The following is an 18,218-nucleotide window of genomic DNA, read 5'->3' as shown; positions in this document are numbered from 1 at the left end:
TTGTGATTGAATGTGTCTCTGTGACTGACTGTGAGTGTCAAGGAGTGTTTGTGAGGGTATGGGTGTGCCAAAGAGACATCAGCCCTAGGAAGAAAAATGAAGGTCAGGAGGGGGATGGGGAGCAGCCTGAAGGAGGAGAATGTGGAGAAGGGTGAGATTCTGAGACAGGCATACTACCTTCAGCCCTCCAGTCATTCTCTGAGGTCAGTGTTTTCTAGAGCTGGCAGCTGAGCTGGGGTGCTTAAGGGTGGGGCAAGACTGTGTTTGAGCCCAGAAAGTAGGGAGGGAGCTAAGCTCTCTGGCTGGGGATTTTCCATCTGGATTTTTGAGTGTGTGCTCATGTGTCACTGGCTGTAACTGGGTTTCCGTGGGGTTGTGTCTTAGTAGCTGGGAACACTGTGTGGGACTCCATCTCTCATATGCTACATTATGCATGGGTTACTGTGTGTTGCACCAGTCCAAGATCTGGCTCCATTTCCAGGCCTACTTTCCCAGGGGGCTGGGGAAGGAAGTGAACCCTGACACCTTTGATGGCCTGGCACCCTGGGGTTCAGGAAGTCTGGCTAATGTCCTTTGCTGCCTCTGAAGGGAAAGCGAATTGTATCTATGTCTATCTACCCCAATGCTTGCCAGAGACTGGGACCCTGAGGGGAGGGGTGAGGCAGAGAGTTCACTGACACACCATGCCCAGACAGTGCTGGGCTCCTCAGGGTATGTGAAGGGGGTTGCTGAACATTAGCCAAAGCTGGAAGGTGGTTGGGTCAGTGCTCAAGGGCCCAAGAGGGGCCATAAGTATAAAGATACATGACAGAGTTCACAAATGCATGCAGATATGTAAATATAAGTGAACTCATAGATACACACTGCAAAACACACACACGTATGCAAGCACATACTATAAGCAGATATATGCAGACACAAATGCATAGATCCCCGCATGACATATGTAGCAACACATACACATGCCTCACACACAGACGGAAACATACATGCACCCAGACACAAGCATACAAGCCTCCAGACACAGACACATGCCTTCACACTCATGCAAATCCAGGCACACACAGACATATACACATGCAGACACACTCACCAGACTTCCCAGCCCCTGTGGCCCTGGGACCCAGAAGCCTCCCTCCCCTATATGTTATATGAGTGTGCAGGGTGTGTATGTGCATGCACGCATGCCCACACTTGTGTCTGTGTGTATCTGTGTCTGTGAGAGTGTGTGTTTGTGCTCGACTGTGTGTATGGTGGGGGTGCTAAGCTGTGGGAACCAGATGACATCATCTCTTCCAGCTATTTTTAGCTCTATCTGCAATGATGGCTCCTTTGCTGCCCCTCCCCCTTCAGGTTCCTAATTCTCCCCATCTAGGCTCCCAGAGGCAGCAGCAGCCAGAGGGCACCCACCACCTCAGTTTAGGTGGCTCCAGGATGACTGAGTGCAGCCTACTCTTTCCTGCCCTGCCAGAGTTCCCTGGAGGCTGACAACACAAGGCTCTCAGGCTGGAAGGGCCTGGGTTAGGTGAGCTGACCTGGCTGGTCTCCAGCCCTTAGGATGCCTCTGTTTCTGCTTTTCTTTTCTTTTTTTTTTTGAGACAGAGTTTCGCTCTTGTTACCCAGGCTGGAGTGCAATGGCGTGATCTCGGCTCACCGCAACCTCCGTCTCCTGGGTTCAGGCAATTCTCCTGCCTCAGCCTCCTGAGTAGCTGGGATTACAGGCACGCGCCACCATGCCCAGCTAATTTTTTGTATTTTTAGTGGAGACAGGGTTTCACCATGTTGACCAGGATGGTCTCGATCTCTTGACCTCGTGATCCACCCGCCTCGGCCTCCCAAAGTGCTGGGATTACAGGCGTGAGCCACCGCGCCTGGCCCTGTTTCTGCTTTTCAATCTGCAACTCTGTGTCAGTCAACAGTGCCTGCTATGTACCAGGATGGTGCTAAATTCTGGTGACAGAGCAGTGAGCAAGGCAATGGGAGTTCTTTCCCAGAGGAGTTATAGCTCAGTGGGAGACACATTACACAGATTACACAAGCTCTTCATTAAATTGTGAGGAGGGCTCTGAGCACTGTTAACAGAGGCTCCTACTCTGAGGTGACGTTCTCTGCCTCTCTCTGTTTTTCCATCTCCCATAGGTGGGATAACCTGAGGAAACCAGAAGGAATATACCCATTACCTTGTACCCTTCATCCTAATAATCATATCTCCAGAATTCCACAGAGCAGTGCTTTTTTCTCACACCCTAGGCTGCGCTCCCAACATGGCACTAACCCACCATCCAACCAACTGGTGGCCCTTGCTATTCATATCTCCCTTTTCTTTGTTTATTTCTTTTTCTTTTCTTTTCTCTTCTTCTTCTTCTTCTTTTTTTTTTTTTTTTTTTGAGACAGTAGTTTTGTTGCCCAGGATGGAGCAGTGTAACAATCTCGGTTCACTGCAACCTTCTTCTCCCAGGGTCATTTGCCATGTTGGCTAGGCTGGTCTCAAACTCCTGGCCTCAAGTGATCCAGCTACCTCAGCCTTCCAAAGTGCAGGGATTACCAGCATGAGCCACCTGGCTCAGCTCTCCCCACTGCCTTTTATTTAGGGACAAGGTCTTGCTCTGTCACTCATACTGGAGTCCAGCAGCCTGACCTTGGTTCACTGCAGCCTCAATCTCCTGGGCTCAATCTATCCTCCCACCTCAGTTCCACAAGTAGCTGGGACTGCAGGTCCAGGCCACCATGCCTGGATAATTTAAAATATATATATATATATTTTTTTTTTGGTGGAAACGGTTCTCCCTGCTACTCAGGAGGCTGAGACATGAGAAGTGCTTGAAACCGGGAGGTGGAGGTTGCAGTTGAGATCACGCCACTGCACTCCAGCTCTTGGGCTCAAGTGATCCTCCCACCTCAGCTTCCCAAAGTGTTGGGAATACAGATGTGAGGTGAGCTACTTTGCCCCACGACCTTACTTTTCTTTGGAATCTTCCTGTAGTCAACCCCTGGGAGGCAGGCCACTGTTCCCCATCTATAGATGAGAAAAACTGAGGCTCAGAGATGGGCAGCTCTGGATCACACCTCACAGTACCTGGGGAGCAGCCCAGGGGAGATAGCAGGCAGGTGGCGAAGGAAGTGGTGACACACTGGGGCAGTTGGCACAGGTGTAGGAGGAGAAGGCCAGGCCAAGGAATCAGGAGGTGAGGGGGAGGAGGACATGAGCTGAGGGTTTGTGCCAGGAGGAGGGCTTCCCGCTCCAGCCAGCCTCAGGCAGCCACTGGAAAATCTGGTTTGGCAGCTTCAGCCATGTGCTGCAGCACTGGAAGAAGGAGGCAGCCTAGTGCGGGGACCCTTCCTCTAGCCCTGGGTTTCACCAACTGTCTAGTTGCGGGAGCATTTTATAATTCTGGGACCCTTTGGATTATGAAGAGAATCGCTTTAGACAGGAGCCCGAGCTTCAGTCACTGTTCTGCCCCAAGCCCTGGTGTGATCCTTGGAATGTCTTGGCACCTCTCTTGGATTCTGCAGCCCCACTGTAGAGTCAGGTTCCTCAGACCCCAACTCCTGTCCTCCAGATTTTCCTGGGAGTCTGACTCAGGCACAGGAACACAGAGTCAATGGGTAAGGACGCGACCAGACAGCCTCTGGGGCGCCAGGCTAGAGGTCCCTTGTCACTAATAGGTCAATGGCCGGAAGCCCAGCTCCAACCCCACAATGCAATACCAGTCACCCCACCCTTACCAGTGCCCTCACCCACACCCCCACTTCCGCCCTCTGTTCCTTCCTCACCTCTGGGGAAGGCTGCAGGGCTCCCCAGGGAATTTCCCCTGGCTCCTCCACTGGCTCTCTGCCCAGTGCTTAACCCTCTCTCCCCCACCTACTCATTCAGACAGGTCAGTCTCCCACAAAACTTTCTCTCCCTGGATCCTGGGGCAGGGCAAGGAGGGAAGGAAGCTGGGTGGAAGGACTGCAAAGGAGACTGCTTTTCCTACTATCCTCAGGTACTGAAACCCAAGTAAGGATTTTCAGGAGAGAGGGAATGGACTGAGTGCTAGGCCCTAGGATGGAGCTTCCCTGGGCACTATCCCACCCACTGAGCCTCAGGAGGGGTGGGAATGATTTTCCTCTGCACCAGCATGCCCAGAGAAGAGAGCCTGGAACTGAGACTTGCAACTTCTAAAAAACAAACACAAAACCAAGGCCAAGAGAGTGCTGGCTACTGTTGCCATGTGTACAACAAAATTCATTAAACACAATTTTTAAAAATCATGAAATTCTAGATTCATAGAGTTCACAGTTATGGAATCTTAGCATCACAGAATTCCAGCATGGTAAAATATGGGTTACAGAAACTTAGACATTCAGAATTGTGGCATTACTGACTCCCAGATGACAAAATTAGTGTATCCTTGAAATGGACAGCTTGAGAAATCAATTAATAAAGCCCCTACATTCAGGTGGCTGTCTAAACTGGAGGATGTCCTACTGGAGATGGGCAAAGGTGTTCACATATGAACTCTGAAGGGAGGTAGGGAGCCTGAGACACATGAACTTAAACCAGAGAGAAGACAGGCTTTGTCCATGAGAACACATTTCTGCTTCCTGAAGATGAGGGACAGGGGCCAGGGAGCAGCAGGTGGGGATAGAGAGAGCAGAGCTATACAAACAAAGAACATATAACCTAAAAAAAGAATTATCAAGTAGCACAATATGCTGACCCCAGCACCTTCAGCTTCCCCATACTTGGGGTTACCATCAGCCCAGGACATTTCCAAAGGTCAGCAAGACTCCTTATCATATTGGAATGGCAACAACCACGTCTGGCTATCTTTTTTGGGAAGAAAGATATTGAACAGAAAATACTCCATGCTTTTTTTGGGGTGGCTGGGAGGAATAGACTGTCTTCAAAGAAGGTGCTGAGCCCTTAGCCACATGATGCACACCAAACCCACTCCATGTAGTGAGGTTCAGAGCCCCCAGCAAGGCCCCGATAGAGGACCCTGTCAAGAGCACCTGGGTGGGGTGTTGCCTAGGGGAGCTGATCATCTCTATAGAGGGAGCCCATCTGGAGGCAACATTTGTATGGGGACCCCTGTCCAATCTCTGGGGCTGGTTATTCAGCAAACAACAAAGATATTTACCTAGCATTTTTGGGAAACTACCACAAACTCAGGAACCCAGAAAGAGCAGTTCCAAAGAGAGGCAAATGCCAGGCCCTGCTGGGCATGGAAAATGGGGCAATGTCAGCTGAAGGTCTTCTTGTTCAGCTGTCTGTCCTTGGATTCAGCTCAATACCTCAGTCCTGACCTCTACTCACATGCCCATTTGCCTCCCTCTTCTTACTTGCCTGCTGTTCTACCTGCTGTGTGACCTTTGGTAAGTTCTAACCCATCTCTGGGCCTCAAATCTCCTTTGCTGTCTTTTGAAGTCTATAATTGGGTTTAAGTGCAGCTTGTAGAATTGTATATTCCTGCTTGTGTCCACAGAAGATTCAGATTCAGGAATCTCCATTCCCAGCTTCCAGAAAAAGTATCAGGCAACTTCAAGGGAGAATGCAGGGAATAGGAAATAGAAATAATGCTCACATTTGGGCTGGACGTGGTGGCTCACGCCGGTAAGCCCAACACTTTGGGAGGCTGAGGTGGGTGGATCACAAGGTTAGGAGATTCACCTTGGCCACACATGGTGAAACGCTGTCTCTACTAAAAATACAAAAATTAGCTGGGTGTAGTGGCACGCATTTGTAATCCCAGCTACTTGGGAGGCTGAGGTAGGAGAATCACTTGAACCCGGGAGGCGGAAGTTGCAGTGAGCCGAGATTGCACCACTGCACTCCAGCCTGGTGACAGAGCAAGACTCCGTCTCAAAAAAAAAAAAAAAAAAAAAAAAAGCCCACATTTGACATCCTAAATGTGTCAATGCCTATAATGGGTGTTTTCATAAATCTTATGCCCACAACTACCACTCTGTGTGTATAAATCATTGCTCCCATTTTATAGATGAAGGAACAGAGGTCCAGGGAGGGTAGGTAAGATGCCTTAACTAGCTAGGGAGTAACAGAACTGGAATCTCAACTAAGTCTGAGGGTTGTGGTTCCAGATTAGCATTACTCAATGAGGCTTCAATAGGTAAAATGTGAGTCTATGGATGAGAGTTTCAGGAAGAAGTGGTCCATGCAGCCCTGAGAGGCAGTGAGTTCCATTTATAAGTGTGCAATAGGGGCTGACAGCTTCTTGTGCTGTGAAAAATGCTGAACCAAGTTTCCTTCTATTTGGGAACTCTGGGTAGTCTCAGCTCAGATTGCAGACAGCTGAGCTGGACTGGGGGTGAGGAGGTTGGAGAGGAGAGTGGGGTGGTCCTGAACTAGTCTTCAGGGAGTTGAGGGGCTATGCCACTGTTCCTGGAGATAGTGTGTATGTGTTGAGAAAGGGGTGGAAAGGGGGCTTCTTTACTCTTTGGGATGGCCTGGTTCCCCCTCCCCACTATCCCCAGCTGGAGCTGGTTGTCAGGCCTCCAGAGCCAGGGCCAGAGGGACTTTCCAGCTGGGATAGCATCATGATGTGTTGACACTAGATCACTGCCTTGAGGTTCCCAGCAATCTTGCACAATTGCCTCAGTTAACTGATCCAAAGGAGGTAGGAGGATTTCAGATCCCCTGATTCCAGCCTGGCCCTGCCTTGCCCAAGGTTGGATTATGATAAGAGGCTGGGCAATCCAGCCACTGGTTCATAGGACCACTGGCTCATAGGGTCAGGGCTGGAGACAGCCTTGGGGGTCATCTCATTCAGATCCCTCACTGTAAAGGTGAAGAAGGAGTCTGATATCCAGAGAGGGAAGAGGTTCTGCCAAAGGTCACACAGCCGCTGCTGTCCCCAACACTTCCCTTGGCTCTGAGGACACAGAATTGAATCAGTCCTGGTCCTTGTTCTTGAGAGCTTGCAGCCTAATGGAGAAAACAGACTTGGTGGACACACCAAGAAAAATGTTAGAGCTAAAAAAGAGGCTCAAACTTTGTACACTAAGAGATTAGAGAATTAGGGACACACACCTCCTAGAGGCTCCACAGAAGGTGCCATAGATAGTTTTTATTTTAATTAATTAATTAATCTATTTTTTGAGACGGAATCTCTCTTTGTTGCCCACATTGGAGTGCAAGTGGTGTGACCTCAGCTCACTGCAACCTCCACCTCCCAGGTTCAAGCAATTCACATGCCTCAGCCTCCCAAGTAGCTGAGATTACAAGCGTATGCCACCACACCCACTTAATTTTTGTACTTTTAGTAGAGACGGGGTTTCACCATGTTGGCAAGGCTGGTCTCAAACTCCTGACTTCAAGCATCTGCTGGTCTCAGCTTCTCAAAGTGCTGGGATTGCAGGTGTGAGTCACCGTGCCCAGCTATAGGTAGCTTTTAAACTGGGCTTAAAGAATAGGCAAAATTTTAGCTAATGCAAAGGGGAAAGAATTTTCTTATTGAAAAGTGGCCTGAGTGGAAGCACAGAGCAGGCACTGATTGGCCATGTGAGATGACTGAAGGGCAATAATACAGCCAGGGCCAGGACTTGAGGTCAGGATGCCTGGGCTCTATGAGCACACAGTAGTTACCAAGGTACAGGCCTCAGGGATATGAGGACCCCAGAGGCAGCTGGTAGGGGGACCTGATGAAACCACAACTGGGATAATCTTTTTTTTTTTTTTTGAGACGGAGTCTAGCTCTATTGCCCAAGCTGGAGTGCAGTGGTGTGATCTCGGCTCACTGCAACCTCTGCCTCCGGAGTTCAAGTGATTCTCCTGCCTCAGCCTACCGAGTAGCTGGGATTAAGGGTGCCCGCCACCACGCCCAGCTACTTTTTGTATGTTTAGTAGAGACGGAGTTTCACTGTGTTGGCCAGGCTGGTCTCCAACTCCTGATCTCGTGATCCGCCCGCCTCGGCCTCCCAAAGTGCTGGGATTACAAGCGTCAGCCGCCATGGCGCCCGGCCAGATGGGAGATTCTTAACTAGAGGTGGGGGCTGTTAGACTCACTACCTCCAGGCTGGCAGTTTCCTTTAATACAAGACACACACATACACACAAAGCCTTTGTCCTTATGTCCCTCCACGAGAACCCAGGCCCACCTTGAGATCTGGCCGAGAGGAGGAGGTTGGTTCTCACCCTAATAGCTGCCTCTCCACCCAGGTTTCAAGGCCAGGGCGCACACCCTCTCCTTCCAGTAGCTTCCTCCGCACTGCCCCATTTCCCCTCCCTCGACACTCTCTACTCTGGACCAAGAAGGGATGGGGGAATCCAGAGCTTCGGGGCTTTGGCAGCAGCTAGCCTTCCTGCGGCTGCTGTGATGCAAATCCGCTCCGGATTTATTTGAGGGGCGTTCTTTCCGTAAAGCGAGGCGCACCCGGCGCCAGCGCTAGGCTGGAAGTGCCTCTCCTGGCCCTGACCCAAGGGCACCAGGGCCGGGAACTGGGGGTGCCTTCCCCGCTAGGATCCTGGAGCTCGGGTCCTGGGCGCGCGGGTGGGAGCTAAGCGGGGAGTCGCGGGGTGGGGCTATAATTAACCGCGCCGGGCGCCTGGTGGGGAGAAGGAAGGCAAAATCCTGAAGGACCTCCTGAGCCTCGTTGAACCCAGCTAGAAGTGCGGGGGTTGGGCAGCTTCTTAAACAGGAGGATCACGAGGTCTGAGCCTGAGGTTTTGGTAGAAGAGATCTGATGGTTTGGGGCTGGCGAGGATGTTTAAGATTGGGGGCGTGGGGTGGAGGATGCGGAATCCACGTCCAATGAAAGCGGCCCCATTGTCTTGCTTGGGGCTAAGAGCGAATCGACTAATCACTGTTCTCACGCTCGAGGGACCCCCTCGCAAGGAAGCCAAGCAGGCTCACTAGCAGTTACTACTTAAGGGCCTGAGAGCCTGAGGCTTCTGGGGACCAGAAGGAGGGGTGGGGGGAGAGCATACCGAACTAGGGGTGTGCTGTGTACTTCCAGAGGCTCCAGCTTCAGGAAAGAGAACTGCAGTTTGTGGTGAAAAAGCTTCTATGACTAGAGGCAGGCAGATCACTTGAGGCCAGGAGTTAGAGACCAGCCTGGCCAACATGGTGAAACACCGTCTTTACTAAAAATGCACAAATTAGTTGGGCTTGGTGGCACACACCTGTAATCCCAACTACTCGAGTGGCCGAAGTACAAGAATCGCTTGAACCTGGGAGGCTGAGGTTGCTGTGAGCCCAGATCATGCCACTACACTCCAGCCTGGGCGACAGAGTGAGACTCTGTCTAAAAAAAAAAAATAATAATAATAATAAAATAAAAATTTAAAAAAAGGTCGGGCATAGTGGCTCACGCCTGTAATCCCAGCACTTTGGGAGGCCAAGGTGGGCTAATCACGAGGTCAGGAGTTCGAGGTTCGAGAGCAGCCTTGCCAAAATGGTGAAACCTCTTCTCTACTAAAAAATAAAGATAAAACTTAAAATTAGCCGGTCGTGGTGGTGGACGCTTGTAATTCCAGCTATTCGGGAGGCTGAGGCAGGAGAATCGCTTGAACCTGTGAGGCGGAGGTTGCAGTGAACCAAGATCGAACCACTGCACTCCAGCACGGGTGACAGTGGGAGACTCGATCTCAAATAAAACAAAAAACAAAAACAAACTTATATGCATAGGAATAGACGATGGCATTATTGAATGCTTGTGCATACCAAAGAGTGTTTACCAAATTGATCCAAAAAGAAAAAAAAAGAGTGCTTCTTATTTTTTTCTTGGTATCTTTATAAAAAGAAAAGGACAATGCAGCTCTTTAAATAAAAAATAAACAAATAAATAGACCTGGGTTTCAGCACTGCTGAGCAACTTACTGTTTGGCCCTGGAAAATTTACTTCAACTTCTTCAAGCCTCAGTTTTCTTATCTGTAAAATAAGAGTAATAGGGGCTGGGTGTGGTGGCTCACATCTGTAATCCCAGCACTTTGGGAGGCCGAGGTGGGCAGATCACCTAAGGTCAGGAGCCTGACCAACATGGGGAAACCCTATCTCTACTAAAAATACAAAATTAGCCGGTAGTGCATGCCTGTAGTCCCAGCTACTAGGGAGGCTGAGGCAGAAAAATCACTTGAACCCGGTAGGTGGAGGCGGAGGTTGTGGTGAGCCAAGATCGGGCCATTGCACTCCAGCCTGGACAAGAGCGAAACTCCGTCTCAAAAATAAATAAATAAGAATAATAGGAATACCTAGATGTTGTGAGGATTGAGTTAAGGTGTCAGAGGTGTTTGGATAGTGCTCCCTAAATGGCAGCAATAAGAAGAACACTTAGCCTAGTTTGGGGGTTTGTATAGGGAACTGAGGAGCAAAAAGTCTTCTGGAAGAGTAGAAACCTGAGCTGAATCTCAAAATATGAGAAGGAGCTGGTCTGGGGGAAAATAAGGGAGGAAGTTACTTGGAAGGCTGAGATGGGAAGATTGCTTGAGACCCGTCTGGCAACATAGTGAGATCCTATCTCTAAAAAAAAAAATAGAAAACTTTGTTGGGTGTGGTTATGCATCTATAGTCCCAGCTACTTGGGGGGCTCAGGCAGGAGGATTCTGTAAGCCCAGGAGTTTGAGGTTGCAATGAGCTATGATCATGCCACTGCACTCCAGCCTGGAACACGCAATGAGATCCCCATCTCAAAAAAAGGGATGAGGGAGGAGGGGAGGAAGAGAAGGATGTTAATGACAGAGGAAAATCTGTTATTAAGTAATATCAGGTAGGTAAGAGCCAGGACAGAAAATTTGGGAAAACTACAGGTGTAAGACATGAAATAGAAAGAGATGAGGTTAGAAAGGAAGCAGGGACCAGACTGGGGTAAGGCTGGGGGCTTGGAGTTATTGAGGCTAATTTTTATCCTGAGAGCCCTTGAGGGGTTTTCAGCAGAAGCAGGAGATAGGCTCCCTGTGGGGCAGTGAGGAATCAAGGAGACCTGTGAAAAGAAGACTGTGACAATGCCTTAGGAGAGGGGGATAGTGGCATGAACCACATGTTGGCCCTGGGATGGAAAGAAATGGATGGACTTGAGAGGTACAAGTGACAGGATTTGGTGATGAATTGAATGGGAAACATAACTGAGAGGGAGGTGTGAGGATGATACCCTGATTTCCAGCTTGGGTCCTGGGTAGTCCTATTCACTGAGACAGGGAGCAGGAAGAATAACATATTTGGGAGGAGGCTGAGTTCAGTTTTGAACATGCCTGTGACCACACCCCTAGAGAGATCCTCAATAATTGGAGTCCTGTAATCCCACCAGTTAACTACTCTCCAGAAGATGTGAGAGATATCATTAGCCACTACTGGTTGTTTGTTCCCTGGCTGTAGCTCATTAGAGGTCTGACTGGCAAGGCCATAGAGGTAGGGGGTGCCACTGGTACCACTGAGCTGGGCCTAGTGAGTCTCCCTTTGTGGTCTGGTCAGCCAGGCAGTTTCTCTGGGCACAATCATGTTATATGAGCCCAAGGATTGGGTTGTCAGACTGTTTCCAGAGAATACAAGGAGGGGGACAACGCTCTGGGCTGCGGAGATTACTGTCTCCATTTCACAGCTGAGGAAACTGAGGCTCAGGAATTGAGTGGCAGAGCTAGGAGGTGAATGAAGGTCTGTGTGATGTCTTCTCACAGTACCAGCTACCACAGCATCAATGGTGACATCTGCTCTAAGAGGGCAGGGAACGCACCAGGGCCATGGTTCCTTGGGGGAGGAATGCCATCTGGAGGAGTAATGGGGATCAGGAAGGAGATAGGGAAAGCTTCCTGGAGGTGGTACCATTTGTCCTAGAAGCATCATCTTGTTTTCTGTTTCTCCAGCTACCAATCATTGACAATCATCTGTTGCCTGCAGTGAGGGAGACCTTGTTACCTGAAGGGCCTCTAGGCAGAATGTGTCCTTGGACCTCAAAAAGTAGCAAGCTGGAATTCCTAGACAGCTTCCACAGGCAAGCCTGAAATGGGGGCACTTCTACCTCAGTCTCTGGCATTGGTCAGCTGGGGTGTCCCTTTTGCACTGGTACTTCACTGGCAGCTGGAAACCCAGCTGTCTGTTCATTTTCATATCATGGTCAGCACAAGTTTATGTTCTGTTCTCAGGTTTTGTTTTACTTTAAAAAAAGCATCATGTAATGAAGTGACAGATTCTGTCTAAAGAAGGACTGGCAATTATGAGAAAAACTTTCCATGGATAATTGAAGGAAGGTTATAAGACATAAAAGAAATGTCACTAACCTTCCTCTGTCACCCATCAAGCATTTATCCTCAGGTGTCCAAAAGGCTGAAGCAGCTGATGTGGTATAAAGGGGTGGCCATATTCTTCATAGGTAAGAATGGGTGACTCCCAAAATAATGTTTAAATAATGTTTGTTCATTGTAGAAAACTTGAAAAATACAGGCAAATAAAAATTTAAAAATATATAAAGCATCCTTTAAGAAATAAACACTGCAGCCAGGCGTGGTGGCTCACGCCTGTAATCCCAGCACTTTGGAAGGCCGAGGTGGGTGGATCACCTGTGGTCAGGAGTTCAAGACCAGCCTGACTAACATGATATAACCCTGTCTCTGGTAAAAACACAAAATATTAGCCAGTCATGGTGGTGAGCGCCTGTAATCCCAGCTACTTCAGAGGCTGAGGCAGGAGAATCACTTGAACCTGGGAGACGGAAGTTGCAGTGAACTGAAATCGTGCCATTGCACTCCAGCCTGGGCAACAGGAACAAAACTCTGTTACACACACACACACACACACAACACTGCTTGGCCGGGTGCAGTGGCTCACACCTGTAGTCCTAGCACTTTGTGAGGCTGAGATGGGAGGATCATCAGGTCAGGAGTTCGAGACCATCTTGGCAAACATGGTGAAACCCCATCTCTACTAAAAATACAAAAAATTAGCTGGACATGGTGGCGCGTGCCTGTAATCCCAGCTACTCAGGAGGCTGAGGCAGGAGAATTGCCTGAACCCAGGAGGCGGAGGTTGCAGTGAGCCGAGATCGTGCCATTGCACTCCAGCCTGGGTAACAAGAGCGAAACTCCGTCTCAAAAAAAAAAAAAAATACAAAAATTAGCTGGGCACTGTGGCATGTGCCTGTAATTCCAGCTACTCAGGAAGCCGAGGCAGGAGAATTGCTTTAACCCGGGAGGCAGAGGTTGCAGGAGTTGAGATTCCACCGTTGTGGAAGATTTTTATCTTTGGAAATCAGTTATCATGCTTTCTTAAATTTTGGGGTATATGTGGTTTTATTTTACATTATTAATATTATACCACATAGACAGTTTTGTATCTTGCTTTATTAAATTAAATTAATTAATTAATTTGAGAAGGAGCCTCACTTTGTCACCCAGGCTAGAGTACAGTGGCATGATCTCAGCCCACTGCAACCTCTGCTTCCTGGGCTCAAGTGATCTTCCTGAGTAGTTGGGACTATAGGCACACACCATCACTCCCAGCTAATTTTTGTATTTTTTAATGGAGATGGGGTTTTGCCATATTGCCTAGGCTGGTCTCTAACTCCTGGGCTCAAGTGTTCCTCCACCTGGGTCTCCCAAAGTGCTGAGATTATAGGCGTGAGCCATTCCACTCAAGGTTTGGCCTATTTTACCAAACTCTTATCCTTAGATATACAGATTGTTTCCAATTTTTGCTATTATAAAAATACTATGATGAAAATCTTTATGCATAAATCTGTCAATATTTTGGCTTACATTCTTTCCTTCTTTTTTTGAAATTGGGTCTTATTCTGTTGCCCAGGCAGGAGTGCAGTGGCTATTCACAGGTGAAGTCATAGCACATTATAGCCTTGAACTCCTGGGCTCCAGCGATCCTCCTGGCTCAGCCTCCCAAGTAGCTGGGACTATAGGCGCATGCCACCATGCCTGGCTTGGATTATTTCCTTACAATTTTTTCTGGAGGTGGAATTACTGGGTCAGAGGATCAAAATATTTTTAAGTATCTTGATATATATTGCCAAAATTCTTTCAGAAAGGTTGTGCCAATTACATGCCATCACCCTGATATTAATGTATCTGTCTTATGACATAGCAGCACTGAGCATTAGCATTTAAAAAATCCTTGGCTGGGTGCAGTGGCTCATGCCTGTAATCGCAGCACCTTCGGAGGCCAAGGCAGGAAGATCACTTGATGCCAGGAGTTCAAGACCAGCCTGGGCAACATAGCGAGACACTGTCTCTACCAAAAAAAAATTAGCTAGGTATGGTGGAATATGTCTGTAGTTCCAGTTACTAAGGGAGGCTGAGGTGGGGGGATCATTTGAGCCAAAGAGTTCAAGGCTGCAGTGAGCTATGATTGTGCCACTGTACTCTGAGTGACAGAGTGAGACCCTGACTAAAAAAACCCTTGCCTGTAATCCCAGCACTTTGGGAGGCCGAGGCGGATGGATCACGAGGTCAAGAGATCGAGACCATCCTGGTCAACATGGTGAAACCCCGTCTCTACTAAAAATACAAAAAATGAGCTGGGCATGGTGGCGCGTGCCTGTAATCCCAGCTACTCAGGAGGCTGAGGCAGGAGAATTGCCTGAACCCAGGAGGCGGAGGTTGCAGTGAGCCGAGATCGCGCCATTGCACTCCAGCCTGGGTAACAAGAGCGAAACTCTGTCTCAAAAAAAAAAAAAAAAAAAAAAAACCCTTGCAAGCCAGGTGTGGTGGCTCACGTCTGTAATTCTAGCACTTTGGGTGGCCAAGGCAGGTGGATCACGAGGTCAAGAGATCGAGACCATGCTGGTCAACATGGTGAAACCCCATCTCTACTAAAAATACAAAAATTAGCTGGGTGTGGTGGTGCATGCCTGTAGTCCCGCCACTCGGGAGGCTGAGGCAGGAGAATTGATCGAACCCAGGAGGCGGAGATTGCAGTGAGCTGAGATCACATCACTGCACTCCAGCCTGGGTACAGAGCAAGACTCCATTTAAAAAAACAAAAACAAAAACCAAAAAAATCCTTGCAAATTTGGTAAGTGAATAAGTGAAATATTACCTTTTTGGTGTTCAGTAGTTTCTTAGAGGACCAAAAGGCATAGTTTCATCAGGTCAGTCCAATCTGACTGGTGAACTTCTCTACTGATCAGAGTGTCTCCTTAACTACATTGATATGGTTTGGCCATTATTGTTTTTTACTCTCCTGGGAGTCTCTCTTCCTTTTGGTTACAGTCTCCCCATTTTCCTTTGCAAGGTTCCCTTTGGGAACATTTTGCAAGATTCCCTTTGGGGAACACTCCTCCCCATGTTGGTCCATGCGTTCCAAATGGGCCTAGTCTACCCCTGAATTCCAGGGATGGGCACTGAAACCCTAACCTGGCCAATCATGACAGAAATTGGTTTAGTGATGGGCATTTCACCCAAGAGGGGCAATGAGTGCCTTTTGCTGGAATAAATGGGAAAGAAGCCCTCTTTCCTATTACAGGGTTGAGGATAGGGAACTGAAGCTGAAGAATGAAGGCCTGGAGCTGGCTGTTGCTGTCTTTGCCATTCAAGGGGAGAGCCCAATTGAGATGGAAGCCAACATTAGTTAAGAGATGCCTTTGATGAAAATTTCTGGAAAAAAAAATGCCAAGAAATGGAGAAGATACATACCTGGAGATTTCTTTGAGCTCCTGGGTTCAGCTGCCTGGGTTTTCTGTTAATGAGGCAACAAATCCTCCCTTTTAAAAAGCCAGTTTGAGCTAGGTTTCTATTATACGCAACTGAAAAAGTCCTATGGTTTTGCATGCTGTTCGGAAAAGGCAAATGTGCTTAATTTGTTACAGAATCATAGGTTCTAAAAGTTGAAGAATCTTTACCACCTTCTTCTTCCATGTTTTATACACAGACCTACATGGATTTTAGTGAGGTATCAGTCCAGTCTTTGCTCACTTTGACAGTGAGTACATCCAAGGATGAAGTACTCACTGTCTTAAGAGGTCATCTGTACCATCATTGGAGAGTTAGTGCTGAAGGAGAGATTTTTGTTTTTGTTTTCTCATTAACTGGAAGAACTAAATAAACTATCCCCCATGCCCAAAAATAAAGACAAAGAATAAGAATAACCTAATCTGATGAATGAACTAATTTGGACAAATCATTGGCTATGTAAAAGGAGAGGCTAAGTTTAGGGGCAAGATAAAGCTACATGATTTGAATAAGAAAATGAGGTTTTTGTTTGCTTGTTTGTTTTTGCTTTTGAGAATTTGAGGATCAGGAAGAGAGCGCTGGAGAAAAAGGAGGAAAGAAAGGAAAGTCAAAAATAACATGGCATAGCAGAAAGGTAATGACAAGAATTTAGTACTAAATTTGGGGAGTTTCCTGTGGCTATACTAAATTTCATGACACTAAAGTTTGGTTAACAAATGCCCCGGGTGAATGACTTGTTTTCTCTCTCTCTCTCTCTCTCTCTCTCTCTGTGTGTGTGTGTGTGTGTGTGTGTGTGTGTGTCTTACTTATAGAGAGGACTGAGAACCAGGTGCAGGACAGGGATAATACATGTGGCATGTGTGGTGATCTACAAGCTAAATTCAGAGAGTGGAAGCAGAAACTTAGAGGCAGAGGTGACCATGACAATGTAATTGTCCTGGGAATTTTCTGTAATCTCTGGGAATATTTTGGGGAATCTTTGGGAATGAGTGCTTGAGCCAGTCTTTTTTTTTCTTAAAGATGGGGTTTCATTCACCATGATGGCCAGGCTGGTTTTGAACTTCTGACCTCAGGTGATCCACCCACCTCAGCCTCCCAAAGTGCTAGGATTACAGGCATGAGCCACCGCACCCGGTGAGCCAGTCTTATCTAGTCTTTAAGGGTCAGAGAGATCCCCAGCTAACAACTGGATCATACTCAAAATCCGGTCTTATTATAATATAATTTTATCTTATATTAAGACAAAATTAGCCACCCTAAAGCCTTCCTATGATCAAAGGTATTTGCCTTTGAGGGCCATGGAGAATCTCCTCCCTTTGCTCCACATGACTGTAACTTTATCATCTGACTTTGGAGTCAGAACCGAGTTTGAATCTGGGACAAACCGAGTTTGTCCCTGACTGTGTGACCATGGAATTTATAATCTAGTGGAAGGAGACTGAAAATAAACAGATGAATAAAATATGTAGTATTACAGATGGAGATAAGTGCTATGGAGATGAAGCAGGTAACAGGGAGACAAAGTAGGTAAGGAGAGTGCCATGGGGATTATTTGCCATTAAAATAAATTTTTTTTAAAATAGGTATTAAAAACCTCTTTTATGCCGATAATTGTGCTTAACAACGGAGACAGGAAGGAATAAGGGAAGAAAATAACAAACAAACAGCCAACCAATATTTCATTTAAATCTGTGAAATGCTATGCAAATGCTGAAGAGTGATTTACTTCCAATTATGTAGTCACTTCAAAATAGGTGTAATATGATACTAAAAAAAATGTATGTTCTGTGGACCTGGGGTGAAAAATTCTATAAATGTTCACTGAGTTTACTTGTTCCAGGTCTGAGTTCAAATCATAAATGTCCCTGTTAATTTTCTATCTCGTTGATCAGTCTAATATTAACAATGTGGTGTCAAAGTCTCCCGCTATTATTGTGCGAGAGTCCAGGTCTCTTTATAAGTCATTAAGAACTTGTCTTATATAGCTGGGTGCTCCTATATTGGGTGCATATATATTTATGATCATTGATGCCTGTTATTGCATCATTTATGATCATTGACGCCTGTTAATTATTTATTTATTGAGACGGAGTCTCATTTTGTGGCCTAAGCTGGCATACAGTGGTGCCATCTCAGCTCACTGAAACCTCTGCCTCCCAGGTTCAAGCAATTCTCCTGCCTCAGCCTCCCTAGTAACTGGGATTACAGGCACCCACCACCACACCTGGCTAATTTTTGTATTTTTAGTAGAGATGGGGTTTCACCATGTTGGTCAGGCTGGTCTTGAACTCCTGATCTCAGGTGATCCACCCACCTGGGACTCTCAAAGTGCTGGGATTACAGGCATGAGCCACCATGCCTGGCCTATTTGCCATTTTATATAGGGTGGATGGGAAGCTTCATTGATAAGGCAATATCTGAACAGAGATCTACAAGAAGGGAGGAAGTAAGCCCTGCCTATACTTGAGGGAAGAATGTTTCAGGCATGGGGTAGAGCAAATGTAAAGGCTCTCAAGTAAGAGTACGTAAGGTGTGTTTAGCCAAAAGGAAGCCAGTGACTGAAACAAAATAAATTTTCCTTCACCAAGCCTCAGTTTCTCATTTATAAAA

This window comes from Aotus nancymaae, unplaced genomic scaffold (genome assembly GCF_030222135.1).
Source record: "Aotus nancymaae isolate 86718 unplaced genomic scaffold, 86718_ANA_hifiasm-v0.15.2.pri h1tg000007l, whole genome shotgun sequence".
Lineage (NCBI taxonomy): Eukaryota > Metazoa > Chordata > Mammalia > Primates > Aotidae > Aotus > Aotus nancymaae.
The sequence above is the reverse complement of the archived record's forward strand: the minus strand, read 5'-3'. Positions refer to the sequence as shown.